This window comes from Microtus oregoni, unplaced genomic scaffold (genome assembly GCF_018167655.1).
Source record: "Microtus oregoni isolate MIOR12 unplaced genomic scaffold, Mior012 000010F_ref0000083, whole genome shotgun sequence".
NCBI classification, from domain to species: domain Eukaryota; kingdom Metazoa; phylum Chordata; class Mammalia; order Rodentia; family Cricetidae; genus Microtus; species Microtus oregoni.
Window position 1 is genome coordinate 46,592,867 of NW_024543069.1, and position 16,632 is coordinate 46,609,498.

Here is a 16,632-nt window from a genome sequence, read left to right on the forward strand (position 1 = left end):
ACCAGGGTAATAAGCATGGCTGAATTTTAGGAACGTTGGTCGGGGAACACAACTCAAGACAACATGTCCGTGATCCCAAATAATGCTCACAGACTTTCCTCTGCGTTTGTAAGTCTCCAGGAAGCCAGGGTATCTTGGCAACAACTGGACTATATATAAAAACTAGTCATGTAGAGATTAGGGGAAAATATTATTTTCTTAAGTTGTTTAGCCTTCTAACTTCCTCACAAATTAATTTGCTCCTGAAATAATGACATTTCGACATATATGTTTTGCTTTAATGTTCACATGGATTCCTGAAAACACAGGAACTGATTTTGCAGTGTTAACCTTATTTCAAGCTATGAACTGACTGATGGGAGCTGCCTAGAGCAGTGACTTTGGGAGCACTCGAATGGCATTTGTCATCCTCCTGTAGTCCTTAACCTGTGCTGACTCTTCTAAATTCCCTGCCCTCTATGATTATTAGACTTAAGACTTTTCCTCTAAGCACCCATTATACATTGGGCAGAGAGACTTAATTTTCAAATAACAAGTTATGTGAAAACGTGGAATTTGGAAAATAGCACAACCTGACATTAGAGTACTGTTTTTTTCCTTAGAGAAAATTGGTAGCTCTTTTCAGCTAATCCTTGTTGGTTGTGTTGGGAAATATATTCATTTCCTGAGTTATCGTAGCTTTTTGCAATTGATTCTCTAATTTTCTCTCCCATCAGTTCTGCCCAAATCTGAAGCAGGCCCTGTCCATGTATATAAACTTGGAGGTAGAAACTGTACCCTCATTTCTTTTGCCTTCTGTCCATATCACTGGCAGATTGTAGAAACATACACAGACAGGGGCTGTTGCGACCACTCCAACCAGCAAGAAAGACGCAACACCAGACTCTTTTTTTAGCAGTTTATTCAGGAACCTTGAACAATCTTCGAATACCAGGGAAAACCAACCCACAGCTAAAATAGCCCCTGGTTAGCCAGCCCCAGCAAGCTACGTGGGCAATGCGGATAGGTCTAGGTACACGGAAGCAAGCCACATTCTCAGTCTATGCCACATATGGGATGGTCCGTGACCGAGAGCACATGCTCATGAGGGGGTGATGGGCAGAAACCAGTGCCACCTTCGAAGTATGGCACAACGCAGCTCTCCACAAGGGGCAAGGGGGAGCCTGAACAAAATCTCTGTCATAAAAAGTGTGTTGCAGAAGAGGAAATACGTGCAGAAAAAGAAAACAGGGAACTCCAAAATTATATCACAAAAATGTCTCTGGTATTAAGCATGGCTGTGAGCAGAGACTGTGTTTTGTTTCCCAGCCTCCCAGACCCAAATATGTAATAACACAGAAATTATATTAATTGCAATACTGTTTGACCAACAGCTTAGGTGTATTCCTAGCTAGCTCGTACATCTTAAATTAACTCATTTCTATTAATCTGTGTATCACTATTAGGCTGTGGCCTACTGGTAAGTTTCTGGCATCTTTCTCCTTTGGCAGCTACATGGCATCTTCTTGATCCCACCTTCTTTCTCCCAGCATTCACTTTATTTTTCCTGCCTAGTTATTTTCTCCCCTGCCAAAGCAGCTTATTTATTAACTACTGGTATTAAAACACATTCATACTGTACAGAGCGGAATCCTACATCACATGGTAGTGGCAGACAGACTTGATCTCACTTCCAAACTGTGTCCAGAAAACAGTGGTGTTTTGGGGAGATAGACATGGCATCTCTTTGAGACTGTGTACAGAATATTCACCAGAAAGAGGCTTGGTCGCAGTCAGGATGCTTCCTCCATAAGACAGAAGATAAACAATGAAGTCAGAGGCTCCAGGATACCCTTGTGGTTCTCTGATGCTAGGTTTCTGAAGGTCGTTTTGAGACAAATGCTACTCTTTGGGGAGGTTTGGCTTCAGAGAGAACTGGTAGAACTCAAAGTATACTTGGCACACTTATTACTCTGAGACATTAGTGCATTATGGCAATTTTTGTACATTTTAAAATAAACTAACATTGAAATACAAACACAAAGCAGTATATGAGCACAGGGATTCTAGACAGCACGGTGGGGTTGTCTATTCACAAAGAAACAGGAGTCTAGTTGACTTAGTGAAAATATTTAACTCTATAAACTAAAACATGTTGAATAAGACTAGAGGTTTTTTTTGTATTCTTTTTTTATTTTTTTTAATTAATTAATTTATTTATTAAAGATTTCTGCCTCCTCCCTGCCACTGCCTCCCATTTCCCTCCCCCTCCCCTGATCAAGTCCCCCTCCCTCATCAGTCCGAAGAGCAATCAGGGTTCCCTGACCTGTGGGAAGTCCAAGGACCACCCACCTCCATCCAGGTCTAGTAAGATGAGCATCCAAACTGCCTAGGCTCCCACAAAGCCAGTACGTGCAGTAGGATCAAAAACCCATTGCCATTGTTCTTGAGTTCTCAGTAGTCCTCATTGTCCACTATGTTCAGCTAGTCTGGTTTTATCCCATGCTTTTTCAGACCCAGGCCAGCTAAGAATAAGTCTCCAGTCCGTATAAGACTGGAGTTTTACATCTTCAAAAGTTAGCCATATATATAAAAGTTCCCCAGAAATTTTGCTTTCACCTCTACTGTGGTAGCTACAGGTTGATAACAGAACAATAATTTTTCCAAACAATGATAAACTCATTCAGGAACTATTAAGTTAAATATATTAAGCAGTATTTAAAATATACAAAATAAAAGTCAGTTTATGTAAAGTAGCATTTTATTTAAAGAACGGAATTATCGGTCTACTATTATTCTGTGAGTGTGGTTCTAGCTCTGACAACACATGAGTTGTAGGGAGGTAGATGCTGCTGTATTTCGCCTCCTCGAGCAATGCACAGCATGAATATTATAGCTGGCGCTCCTGGTCAGAGGCAACATGGCGGCTCTATGGACAGAAATTACTTGAGGGGGCAGGTGTTAAACTGCTTATAAATATGCAATGAAGGCATAAATAATTTTCTTATAATAATTCAACTTTTTATAGGCAAAATATTAGGGTATAATTATGTAAATTTACAATTTACATATTGGAAACAAATAGCAAATACAGTCTTCTCCCTCTGGCATAAGGTATGCTTAAAACATTAACATTTAAATGTATGAATTTTAATGATATCTCTAAACAATGTGTTTTCTGGCATTTATTCAGGAACTTAAGCACAACAGAACTTCTTTTAGTCTGCAGCTCCTTTGCCTCATGTGTTTATATCTTGTGAAGCCATGGGAAAAAGGATCCAAGACTGTGTTAAAACAAGTATTGTTATGCACCGTGGCTTCTTACATCAGCTTCAGCTTTAATATAATAGATGTGCCCAAAGGAGCTTCCAAAGATCACCCTTGCTGAGTCTTAGAAAGTCATTGTGACTTAGAACTGTGACGTCCAACCCTTCTAGTCAAATGTGAGAACCTCTGTGCAAACGATACGTTTGTGTTCTTAGAACATACACTGCACCTCAGAAAGGCCGAAATCCAATGCTTGGCAGCCCATGTTGGTCTTAACCAACCGCTTAGTTCTGCTTTACCGCACTGACATTTCTGATTTTTACCCAACCTAAAATGTTAGACAAATTTCCAATGATCTGAAACCAAAGTCTTTGAAACTGATAAAATCAGACCAAAGTAAAGTCCTAAAACATAATTAAACCATGTAACCGGTTTTGCGTGGATCTAATAAAATGACTCTTGCTTTCTTGTTTGGGTGCCATCTCTCACCTAGACAAATGGAGCCGTGGTTGAGGAAATGCAGCCTGCAGTTTCCTTGTTCCGCATGCACATCACATTGTCTTAGCTTTTCATTGTCTTCGCCTTGAGTTGTACTTAAGTTATTTTCATTGTATGTCAGGAGACTGACTGAGGGGCTAGACAACTGTCCAAGTGGAAGAATTAGCTATTTGCAGGGTGCTGCAGGGATGTAATCTAGGTCTTTCCTGACTCCATAATCTGCTATCTTCCTCTCTGCCGGCACACCGATTTAGAAATGTCATCTCTATGGCAGAGATTATGGTCCATTTTGCATCTAAAAGAATCCAACTGAACTTTTTTGTTTTATTTATTTATTTATTATTTATTTATTTATTTATCTATCTATCTATTATTTATTTTACATCCTACCCACAGTTTCTCATCCTTCTTCTCCTCCTAGCCCCTCCCCCCAACCCCATTCTATCCACTCTTTTTCTGTTTCTCTTCAGATACAGGTGATCCCGTAAGGTTCTGTCCAGCATCTGTCTCCTTCGGGGGCTACATGGAATCTCTCTGACTCTGCCTTCTTTTCTCCTCTATCACCTCTTGGATTTCCTACTTTTCTCTTTTCTGCCCTGTCATAGGCCCAAGCAGCTTCTTTATTCATTAACCAATAAAAGCAACACATATACAGAAGAACTTCATACACCAAGCCAGGCATGAGTTGGGATGCCATGGACTGCAGGCAAGGTCCCAAGGAACAAAATTCAGGAAAGGGGAAATTGTGGGGACTGATGGGCCACTCACAGGATCTGACTGGTGTGGCCTTTGCCTGAGTGGCAGGAATCTTCTGGGGTTGGAGGGCAGGATTGAGCAGGGGGCCAGTACGAGCTTGGATGGTTTGGGCTGTAGGGAGGGTCCAGGAAAGCAGGATCCACCTGAACTTCTTTTGGGATTGAATTCATCAGACTAAAGTAGCATGCATAATAAAAAACCCAGAGACAGATATTGGGCTTCAACCTAAAGATCAGTAAAGCAAATCAGTCAGCCATTCGCTCTTATCTCTACCTCAGACTGAAAATGGGAGATATCCTGTCTTCATGAAACCTGAAGACTCCACACCCTATGCTCCACATTGCACTGAGTTTCTGTCTCTTCCCCCTTATATTCCTGCCTCAGCCCAGCCATATCTGTCCTGTCTCCACCCTTCTAGTACTGGGATGAAATGCATGTGATCCCTAGTGCTGGGATCACCTTTGTGTGATCTCTGTTTCTCTTTTAGGCAGATTGTTTAACCCAGGGTGGCCTTGAACTAACAGAGATCTATCTGCTTCTGTCTCCCAAGTCCTGGGATTAAAGGTGTGTGTTATTCCTTGGTCTGTATGGTTGACCAGTATGACTACTTTGCCCTCTGATCTTTAGGCAGGATTTGTTTATTAAAACAAAAATCATATACCACCATAGGCTAATTTAGAGTGTTTTCCTTATCATTCCATAGATTTCCATAACTGAATGTAAGTGGTAAGAATCTCTGAACTGGGCTGGATAAAGGCAGGTCCAGGTTGTGACACACGGGTAGCAGGAACAGCATCAATGTTGGTCCATTTATTCTGTGGAGTTTTAGTAATGCTTACTTCATATTTTGTTGGGTCCATGAGGGGGGTCACACAAAAATGGGGACAGACAACCAAAGTCTAATAAACCAGAAGCAAACTTGATTCCAGAAAACAGAATCCGGGAAAGAAATATATAAGTAATCTCCATGGGGCACAAAAAGCTTACCAGCTAGCCTAGACCACAGCCAGAGATAGATTTTGTAAGGCTGCAGCAAAGGCTGGTTTCTGAACCCACCTTTTTATAGTAGGAGCACCAAGCATTAGGTCTGAACAGAGGAATTTTTACAATCTCAAGGTTAAACTCAGATACAGATTGCCTTACTTTAAAATCTCCATTATCAGAGTTTTTTTTTAGTTAAACTAGTGTTTGTACTTAATCTATTGTCTGCCTTGGTACTTCCAGGTGGTGTTTGCTAAAGCCTGTGTTCTCCCCTTTGATGCTGCCAGTTTCACATAGCAGGGAAAATGCATAACCCAGAGGTCATATATCTATCTTCTAAAAGTTGGCCCATTTCATATCCGTAGGCTAGCTCTCAGTTTGCAGAAATGTTTTGGCCTTGTAAATAGAGTTACGGGTTGTAAAGCGGAGTAACCCACTGTTAATAGTTAATCCTTAAGCAACTAAGAAAGTCTGTCCTCATTCTCCTAGGTTTATAACTTTATATTTCTTTATTTCTATATTCCTATTTTTGTAATCTACATTTTTATTTTCTTATTCTTGGACCCAACAATTTCAGATGTTATTAAAATGTCAATCCTTACTTTCCTCATCTCTTTCTATTTTTTGGTGAACAGAGCTAGGCCAGTTACTCTGTGATATCTAGATTAACTAGATGGTTCTCTTTTTTCTACCGAAACTGTAGCTTAGCCACTGGCATTTTTCCAGGTTACCACTCTATTTTCTCTCTGCTTGTAGTATCACTGTGTTCCCAAAGCGCCATAACCCAAGGTCCTGTGTGTTGAAAATGCTTCTCTTGGACACTGGCTCCACTTTGTCTCATTGCGTGGCATGCCAATGTGTTCCTTGTCTGCACTTAGCAAAGTGAGTGCAGCTTATTGAAATAAGTAACATCAATGAACTCCAATGTCAGTGCTCTGGCTTCATTCCATGACCTCTTGCTTGGTGATCCCCTCCTCCTACTTAGTGCTCATTACGATTTAAGGGATGCTGGTAAGATACCAAAAAATCAGATATGATTAATATAAAAGGCTCATACCTGCCTTGGATGTAGATTAAACAGTACCCTCATTCCAATCACCTTTATTTTTGTCTAAAATAACTTCTTTTAGCTTTTCGTCTTTATTATAATTAAGAAATTGTGCTGCATGGCCACATTTGCTCCTACACTGAGTTGAATAATTCACTGTGCTGTCATTTCTGCCACAGGGCAAATCTTTGCCCTGGACAAGGTGTTCGCGAAGTATTGCAGTGTTCACCTTTGGCTCCATTCAGGTTATCCCTGTTAGAAGTGTATGGATGAAGAGGCAAAAGAATTGCCTACTGAATTTTCAGAACACTGGAAAGACTAAATTCTGTATTTCAAGATTAAGATTTTAAATTACTCAAGGAGACTAGAATACTCCACCAAAATAAATGGAAGAGAATTTAAAATAGAAGTAGGAGAATTGTGAACTTAAATGAAAAAAAAAAGAATCGTAGATGTGAGACAGAGATGCTACTTGGAAAAGAACATGGAGTATTTAGTTCACTTTTTTGATACCAGCCAGAGAAAGGATGAATGTATGACTCTCACAGTTTATTTACTGTCCCTAAGCTTCACCTTCCATGACACTGATGTTCCACATGGCAGTTTTACACGCTATTTGCAGAAATACATTAATGAACTACACATGGCAAATCCTTAAACTTTGCTTAATACTTGACATGTAGATGAAATTAATGGGAAGTATTTCTTTAGGGACATTCTTTTCTGGGCATTTCAATAAATAACAGTAAAACAAAGAACTTCGTGTTTTATAAGGTTGCCTTTGATCAAACTCTCTTAAATTCCACTTCTTTCAGCCATAGTTTTAAGTCTTAGTCAATTTATGTCAGCATTTCTGGCATCTAATTTGCCAGTGTTTTATATCATTGGAGAAGCAGTCTTAATGTTTTATACCCCATTAATAGGCTGCTACAGACATATTCAAGATGCTTCTGCAGAATCTTTTTTGTTGTTTCCTTTTTCTTTGAGAATTTCATATCTGAGTCTATTATATTTGAATCATTTCTATCCACCCTCATCCTCTCAAATTTATCCAGTGGTCTCCTAATCATCCCACTGAATTCATGACCCCCACTGTACACACACGCACGTGCATGCATGCGTACACACACACACACACACACACACAAGTGCACACACGCACACGTGCACATACACACAATGTTTGGTTTCTGTTGCTGGGATAAGCACCACAACAGAAAGAATTCTGGGAAGGAAAGGGTTTATTTCAGATTACTGGTTTCAGTCCATCACAAGAATACAAGAACTTCAAGCAGAAACCAGTGAAGAAAGTTTTTCTGGCTGTTCCCTGACTCACATTCAGCTACCTTTCTTATACAGCTCAGGTCCACTTGCCTAGAGATGGTGCCATCCACAGTAAACTGGGCCCTCTTCTACCAATTAACAATGAAGAAAATGCCCTAGAGACAGGGCCACAGGCTAATCTGAGTTCAGGTTTTTGTCTTCCGGGTGCTGTCAAATTGACAAACACGATTAGCTACCACATATACATATTTGCATAAACTCACATCTATTGAGTCTAATTAATGCTCTTATTTGCATGTGTTTACAACTGACAATTTAGGATTAGGATTTTGTCCCTGAAAACAAACAAAACAAAAAACACAAAGCAAAACAAAACAAATATGAAAACAACCCCCGATCCCCTTTCCTTAACAGCCATTCATTACTTTTAGCTCTTCACTTAGAGTGGGGCCTCCTGAATACTCCCCAGCCTTGCTGCTGTGGCCCTTGCAGGTTTTATGTAGGCGATATATTGTTGGGAGTTCATGGATGCAGCATTCCCAGTCTGCTCTGTCCAGAAGGGGCTGTGCCAGTCTCGGACTCTTGCAATCTTTCTAGCTCCTCTTTCAAGAGGTTCCCCGAACCATATGTGTAGGAGCTGTGCTATAGATAGCCCACCTGGGATGGCATACCACACTGCTGTTTATTTGCATTTTGACCAGCTGTGGATCTTCCTAGCCTCCATCTTCTCCAAAAAGAAGTTTCCTTTGTGAGATGTGGGCGCTACACTTACCTATGAGTATAAGGATAAATATTTATAAAACAGTTGGAATACTGTATTAATTTAACAATATGGTGTAGTAGGTTCTCTTGTATGGACATGGGTTCTCAGCTGGGTTTATATTACCATGCATGAATTCTGTTCTATTGAGCAGAACTTGGGTCCAATTAGACAGTTGTTCGTTACTCTACCGGAAGTACATGCCACTGCAGAAACAGTGGGGACATCCTACAGGTCCCGTCATTGTTCTGGCTCTCAGGCGTTCAGACTGGGTTGGGCTGGATATGGACCACTTTCTCCATCTTGCAGCTTGCACAGCTTCTTTTCACATCATGAAAATTAGCCTTTGGGGAGTGTCCTTCAGGTCAGTGTTAGGAGTTTTCTTAATGCGTGCTCTCTGCCTATGCAAATATCCCAATCAAGCCAAATTACAACAAGCCAAGTTAAAAAATATCCAGGTTTAATGGGATTCCTATGCTCTCGGGTGGCCCCGAGGGGGAGCCAGAAGCCACAAAGGCAACCACTGGAGGGAGGGGGAGACCACAAGGGAACTTTCCAGGGAAGCAGTTTAAAAAGACTGGGGGAGTGGTCAAGATTTTGGGCAGGCTGTTCTTGACCCTCCTCCAGGGAGGGGTCAAGGCTTGGTGGGCACAGGGACAGGGCCTCTAAAGATGAAGACCAGAGACCAGGACTTAAAGTCAATACCAGCCTGATTTCTTCAAGTACTGTGGTTGACGTGTGTGGTGTCTTTAGTCCTGGGGTTTTACTTAGTTACTCTGGCATGCAACCAAGAGCAATGAGAATAGCTTATGACTTTGTTAATGTACAGGTGTTTGCTCAGCTGATTGGTTGGCTCTCCTAGGTGTGTTCTGTAAGGAATGAAGATGATTCCATCATGGAAATACTAGTGCTAGCCATTTTCTATTAGCTAGAGATGGAATAAACTGTTACCAATTATATGATTTAAAACATGAGTAAAATTGCAACCATGAATGTGAACATAGGTTCATGTCAAAATACGTAACAATTAGGCTAGACATACATCTAAGCTGGTAGATTCTTCCTTAGTATGTGCCTGGATTCAGGTCCCAGTACTTCATAAAACCAGGCACGCAGGAACACACCTGTTATCCTAAAACTTAAGAACTAGAGGCAGGAGGATCAGGAATTTGAGATCATCCTTAACTACATAGCAAGGTAGAGGCCAGTTGAGATATACAAGACGAAACAAAACAAAACAAAAAAACTCATATACACTGATAGTAGGCATGTTTAAATGTATTCGTCTCAATGTAGGAGGTCACCTTTGGAGAGGAACACTGTAGAACAATGAATTCTACGTCTCCTATCATAACCGATAAGTTTCACAAAGGTTGAAATTCAGTCTTTCCTAGTGGTTTCTGAACACAACTGGAGTTAGTTGCAAGTTTACACAGTAATATTAACAGTGTCTGGTTTCAACTTACATAAAATCATCCAACAGAATCTTGGGCAAGTCCATTCATAGATCCTGTGGCATAGTCTAGCACTAGTGGGAAGTGGTGTTGGAATGATTATGAAACACGGAAAAGAGAGTTCTTAGCAGGAGAGATTTAATATTCTGTTTCTGTGCCTATCTTAAGGCATGCCTTGTATTTCTATTCATGAGAATGGGATTTCGTGTTCCCCTCCTGAATAGTGTGGGGATGGCCCTAAGGGCTCAATAAATTTGAACCATCTTTGAACAGTTCCTAAGAAGTCTTCACAAAGCAATCAAATTATTAAAAATTGATTTTTGCACTGTAACATAGACATCAGGCAGAAGTAGTATTGAAAATAAATTTTCATTGAATGCTATCCTTGCTGAGTATTTTAAAATTGCATGCAGCAACTGTGTCGTCCTCCTGGCATTAACAGATAAGAAGGGTCACAATTCCCAGCTCTTTGGAATCTAAAATAGGCTGTCAGAGAGGAATATGGAGTGAAAATTAAAGAGCTGGAACAACTTGGGAGTCTGTGGGTCAAAGATTAAATTCACCTTCATTCAGGAGACAAGAGCAGCCGGCAGCTAAATGCTGAAGGCGGTTGGTTTGGAAACACAGAGCCAAGGAGGTTTGGGTGGGAAAAGCACAAGAGCAGAGCTATTTGTGAACTCGTGGCATGTGTAGGAAATTCTGATCCAGAAAGCACACCCCTCCTTTCCCTGCGCCCCGCTTTCGCATTCCCTTGCAGGGGAGGTGCACTCTGATCCAGAAAGCACACCCCTCCTTTCCCTGCGCCCCGCTTTCGCATTCCCTTGCAGCAGAGGTGCACGCTTCCATTCATCCTCCTCCATGAGGGGTATTGACAAACAGGCCTCGTCCCTCCTGACGCTTCACCACGTGCTCATGTTAAATTTAAAGTTTCCATTTGCTTGCTGTGTTCTATCTTGCTCTAGATGTAAATCTCTGAGCTGGCTGTAAATAAATCACTAATCAGAAAACAATGATAATTTCACTCAGGTAAACTCCCACCTGTGGTCTTGGGGCATTTAGACTTATTTTTCTCTGAAATAAAATGGTGGTATAAACTTTTGATGTTGAGATTTTTGAAATTAGGTAGTGAATAGAATGTTTATCAAAAGTATTTATTCATTTTGAAAAAGACAAATAATTTTTACTTTTATGCTAGGATTGAGTCTCCTGAAGGTTTATTTGAGAGAATAATTTTCTTGTCTAAATTTCAGAAAAGTCTCTGTGGAACCATAAATTCTTTCACTTTCTGTGCTTCAGTTGGAAACCTATATAAAAATCATATATAGTTACAATAGTTACAATAGTTCCTAATGTAAGACACCAGGTCCTCCAATGGTCTGTACTGCCTTATTTGTTCTTACTTAGGTGTATGTGTGTGGGGGGTGCAGTGCCCATGGACGCCAGAAGAGGGCGTCTGACCCGCTGGAGTTACAGGTGGTTGTGAGCTCCCGATGTGAGTCTGGGAACTGAATTTCAGTCCTCTGGAAGTGTGGCTCATGCTCTTCACCCCTGGCTCTCTCTTCGGCTTCTCACTCCATGTCTTAAAGTGCATGAGGTTTTCTATTTGGTTTTGGTCTTTTCATAATTAAATATCTGTTATTTAGATCCTATTATGCTTGCAATGTGATAGCAACTTTTTAGGTTAAACATTAACAATTGTAAAATGTTCATTTAACTCTTATTTTTTGTTGTAATAAAAGCAAAATTAGTATGTTTTAAGATTAATGGGCAAATCTATTAAAGGAAGACTTTTGTTGATTAATCCCTCAATGAGTTTGAACTTGCCGGGTACTTTTATCATCTGAGCATACCTAGAGCAGTGTTAATTCTGGTTTAGAGATACAGAGAATATTCCACAATAGCACAATTTGAATCCCATTTCTTGCTCTCTGTAATACCTTCAAAGGCAGCTGATACTTAATATGTACCACCTATTTAAGGAAACAACTTTAGAAAGGAAATATGTTTAGGAAGACGAAATTAAAAATCCTAAACAATAGCCACAATATGGAGCATTTTTCTACTACATATAATATACTCCTATTCTTCAAAGTCGCATCTAAGTAATAACGGGCATCAATGACAAGCCCAGAGCTGATGTTTGTATCCCCGGGTTTTCCACAGCTCAGGAGATCCTCTCAGATGCTCCATTACTGTATTCAGTAGGAGGGCAGTTCCTCTCCTAACGGACATCTTCGCTCAATAAGTCGGAGTCATCCAAGTTCTAATTAAGTACTTTCAGCAGTTCAAAAACCATTTAATTTGGAAAACCAAAAAGTAACCATTACCATAGCAAAATCTTTTGATTCTAATGTATACAATGCTAATAATTTATAATTTCAGTTGAGAGCCTAGTCTTTAAGGCCGAGCCATTGTTCCAAGTCCCCATTATTTAATAGAAATTAATGATAACACTCATCAGATTGAGTAAATGAAATGAATAGTGCTTGGTTTTGATAACAGAAGTCTATTATTTCACACATTCATTCAACTTGGACAAAATCTACTCTAGACATTGGGAAAGAATATTTAATGAGTGTCAGACTCTGACATTTCACACAGTGTTTAAACAGATTTAACTCCTTTGTAGCTCAGAAAGAGTGCAGGTTTACGGGATGCATCTAGCACACAGTGTAAGGTCTGTTCCTGAATGTTTCTGTTTATGATGTTACAGGAAAAAGTAAGGCAGTAAAGATGTGTTATAGCTTGGATGTGAAATGTCCCCCATAGAATCATGTGCCTGAACACCCACTTCTCAGCAGAAGGTGCTGTTTTTCAAGGTCAGGAAACCTATTGACATGAACGTAGTTGGTGTTTTATGGCAATGTGGTAGGGGTGGAGGGGTATAGCTGGCGTTGGTTTCAGACTGAGCTCTTTACTTCCTGGTCATTTGGAAGCTCTCACCACTCCATTCCTCCCCTACCACAAGACCACAAGTTGAAATAAATCCTTCTTGCCTTAATTCATTGGTTATTTGGTCACCATGATGAAAAAGAACTGAACATAGGAATCTAACGCTTCCCTAATAGTAATGGCCTCTTATACAGTGCTATGTACTAAATACCTTTTAAAGGCATGTGTATGTTTGCATATGTTTATATACATATATCCTTCAGTTTTCACGATAACAAATCAGAAGTGTGTAAGGTCACACTGGCCATGTACTAGCTGACCAGAAATGAGGCTTCTAAAGTTTGTATCTTAATTACCACATTCACATAATACACAGAATAAGCTCAATGTATACATATGCATAATTAAAAATGCATCATATTTTGTTGACCTTAGTATCATAACTCATCTAGCAGTGTTTTACATACCTTATTCTCAGTAGGACACAGGTTCCTTATCTATAACTAGCAATAATATTGTTTTTAATATTTTCTTGACTGAAATGTCCTCTAAGATGAGAGTATAGTTTACTGATTCAACTAGAAGACCTTTGAGAGAGAGAGAACATGTGATTAAGAATGTCTTTCTGGGAGGCAGAGGCAGGCGGATCTCTGTGAGTTCAAGGCCAGCCTGGTCTACAAGAGCTAGTTCCAGGACAGGAACCAAAACCACAGAGAAACCCTGTCTCGAAAATCCAAAAAAAAAAAAAAAAAAAAAAAAAAAAAAAAAAAAAAAGAATGTCTTTCTGACAAGAGGTACCTGTGACTATTACCGCGTCAGAGGGTGGCTCTGTTTGTGCAAACAGAAACTCTCAGATTCTCTGAGAAGGCTGTTTCTGCAGTCTTATAACCTAGAACTAAAAAGCACATCATGTTAGAACTGGAGATGACTTTAAACTGCCCTAAATGTGTGACTTCACACTATCTGGTTTTATTCAAGATTCTTCTGTGTTGTTGATGCTGTTGTTGGGTTTGCCTTCGGTCTGTGGATGAAATTGTGGGCAGGCTGGCCCTATGTGATCTGAGTAGTCAGATTTCTTGCTGACGGCCTGCCTGTTGGCCAGGACTCTCAGTCTGATGCTGACTGACTGACGTATCCCTCACTCTGCACTCGTCTAGCTTGGGTTTGCTTATGTACCAGAGCGCTGAATGCTCGAGAGAAGGTGAGTTCTCATGCCTCAAGTCAGCTTGACCCACATGTTATCATTAGCTTGCCACAGCACAGTGCACGGTGAAGCCCAAAGTTATTCTGGAACAGTTGATCAAGGACATCACTGACGGAAATTCTGTACCTCACCAATACTCATCAGGAACTCCGTCCACTGTCCTCAGGACTTCTATATGTCGATAAATTCAAAACATGGCGATCACACAGCTTGAGGGAGACTATATGGATAATTTTATATCACCGTGAGCTGAAACTGTGCATGGTGCTTTATGGTGAGTAAGTTCCACGTAAGCATCAAGGCAATAGGATTTGTAACTCTTCCATGTACTAAGCTTTATTTTGGATTATTTTTATTTTACAACATTAGTTGAAGCTGAATTAATTTTATATTATCATTAAATGCATAAAATCTTATGAATAAAGGTTGTTATATTTGTTTGATATGGTTCTCCGAACATACAAAAAGTTGAAATTACTATAAGGAAAGATTTTTATGCTAAAATAAAATTATTGAACAGCATATTTCTCTTGTGCAATTTTGTTACCCTACAATGATTTTATATGATTTTCCCTTTAAATTCCAACAGTTATGGAAGACATAAAAGATAAATATGAATTTATTCCTTACAGCATATAGCTATAAAATAACTTCATTTCCGCTGTGCTTTTGATATGCTAGTTAGTTTTGCCCTCTTTCTGGCACTAAGTGTCTTTGAAAGTGTGGTTCCTCTTGACATTTATGGTTTCCATGTTGATCTTTACATCTGACCTACAGATTTGTAGTAATTTATAATAAGCAAGCCCTGATACCTGTCACAAGGGCTATCATTGTAGCACTTGGTTATCACTAATCGGGAATCTATGAAAAGTAGACACAAGTCAAATACCAGACACACAAATTACTTCCGGTACTGCCTCATTAGATCCAATATGAACAGCAGACGCTCAGAATCAGAGACAACGCAAACAGTAGGTGCTCAGAATTAGTCATGTTGATTTTGACTCTTTAGCCACACCATGCGATTATGCCAATAAGATAGGGCTGCTATGATGAAATACGCAGGATGGCCAGCTGAAAAGGGACACTTGGAAACTAGAGATCCCAGTGCATGGGTAAGAAGGCTTGGTTTCTGCAGCCTCTCTTCTTCTTGCAGACAACAACTTGCCTCTTGCTGGGTCCTCATGTGGTCTAACCCTGGTGCTCTTGTGCTCCAGGGCCTCCTTGTCCTTAGAGAAGGTCAGTCTTCTTAGATGGACCCAAGCTTCGGATCTCATTTTCCACTGACCACCCTCTTGCCAGCTTTCTCAAATACAGCCACATTCGAAGTTGGAGCCTCAACCCAGAAATTTTCAATTTAAACCAAAAATTACAGCAAACAATTGGGCCTCCATTAAAAATATGGTTTTAATGATTTTCTCAATTGCATATTATCTCTTGTTTAAACAACTGTCCATTTATAGGTAACTTTCCCGTAATTTTCATCTATTTATATTAATGTAGGTATTTGTCTCTCCATAGCTTTGGCTTTTCACAGCATTGTGACTTAAAATTAACAGGTAAATTGTTTCCACACGCTCGGTGTGCACCAGTGGAGGGCAGATTGCCAATCATTAACTTTTCTCTCTTGGTTCACCCCTTTTACCTGGTTGCACAGTTTGAATCTCAAGAGTCCTTCAAGGGTCACAGGAAGGCCACAGAAAGGTCTCAGGAGATGGTAGTGTCTTTCAAAGGGAATGCTAATGGGATTAAGATATTTCATTTGCAGCACGCCGCTAAGAAGACTGAGGTACTGGCTTCTGTTATTCTCTCCTTGCTCCTTGGCCATGAGCAATTGAGTAAACTGCTCCAATGTACGTTATGCCATAGGCTGAAAAGCAATAGGGTTACTAACTGTAAATTGATGTCTCACAACTGTAATTCAAAAGAAACTTCTCTTCACAGGATATCTCAGACAATGGTTGCAACAACAGAGAACGGTCTCTGTGTGTGTGTGTTTTATCTGTAATATACATATGTATCTATGTATAATTTGTATATGACATTGAAGTATTGCCAGTAGAGAGCACTGGAGTATCACTGCCAGAAGAAATGGGTTCCCCAATCTGATCTGGTACTTGCTTTCCCTGCTCACCCTGAGCTCCCCTCATCTGGTGCAAGCTCACCCTGTGTTCCCCTGATCTGGTGTTTGATCACCCTGAGCTCCCCTGATCTGGTGCAGGATCACCCTGCTCACCCTGGGCTCCCCTGATCTGGTGCATGCTCTCTCTGGGCTCCAAAAGCATGTGTCTCTTTTACATTATCAGGATCTTGTAACTGTTGTAGCTCCTTTGGAGCTAATCTTCACAGAGCTTCTAGGATGCAGATGCTAACTGTGGCACATTGTCCTCTCGGATAGCTTTAGCTGACTGCTCCAATGCTGTAGCACTGCTTCTCCAGTGTCAGGATCTCCAAATGCACAGCTATTAGCAGCATACAGTGGCAAACAGTGAAGTCCCATCACATAAGC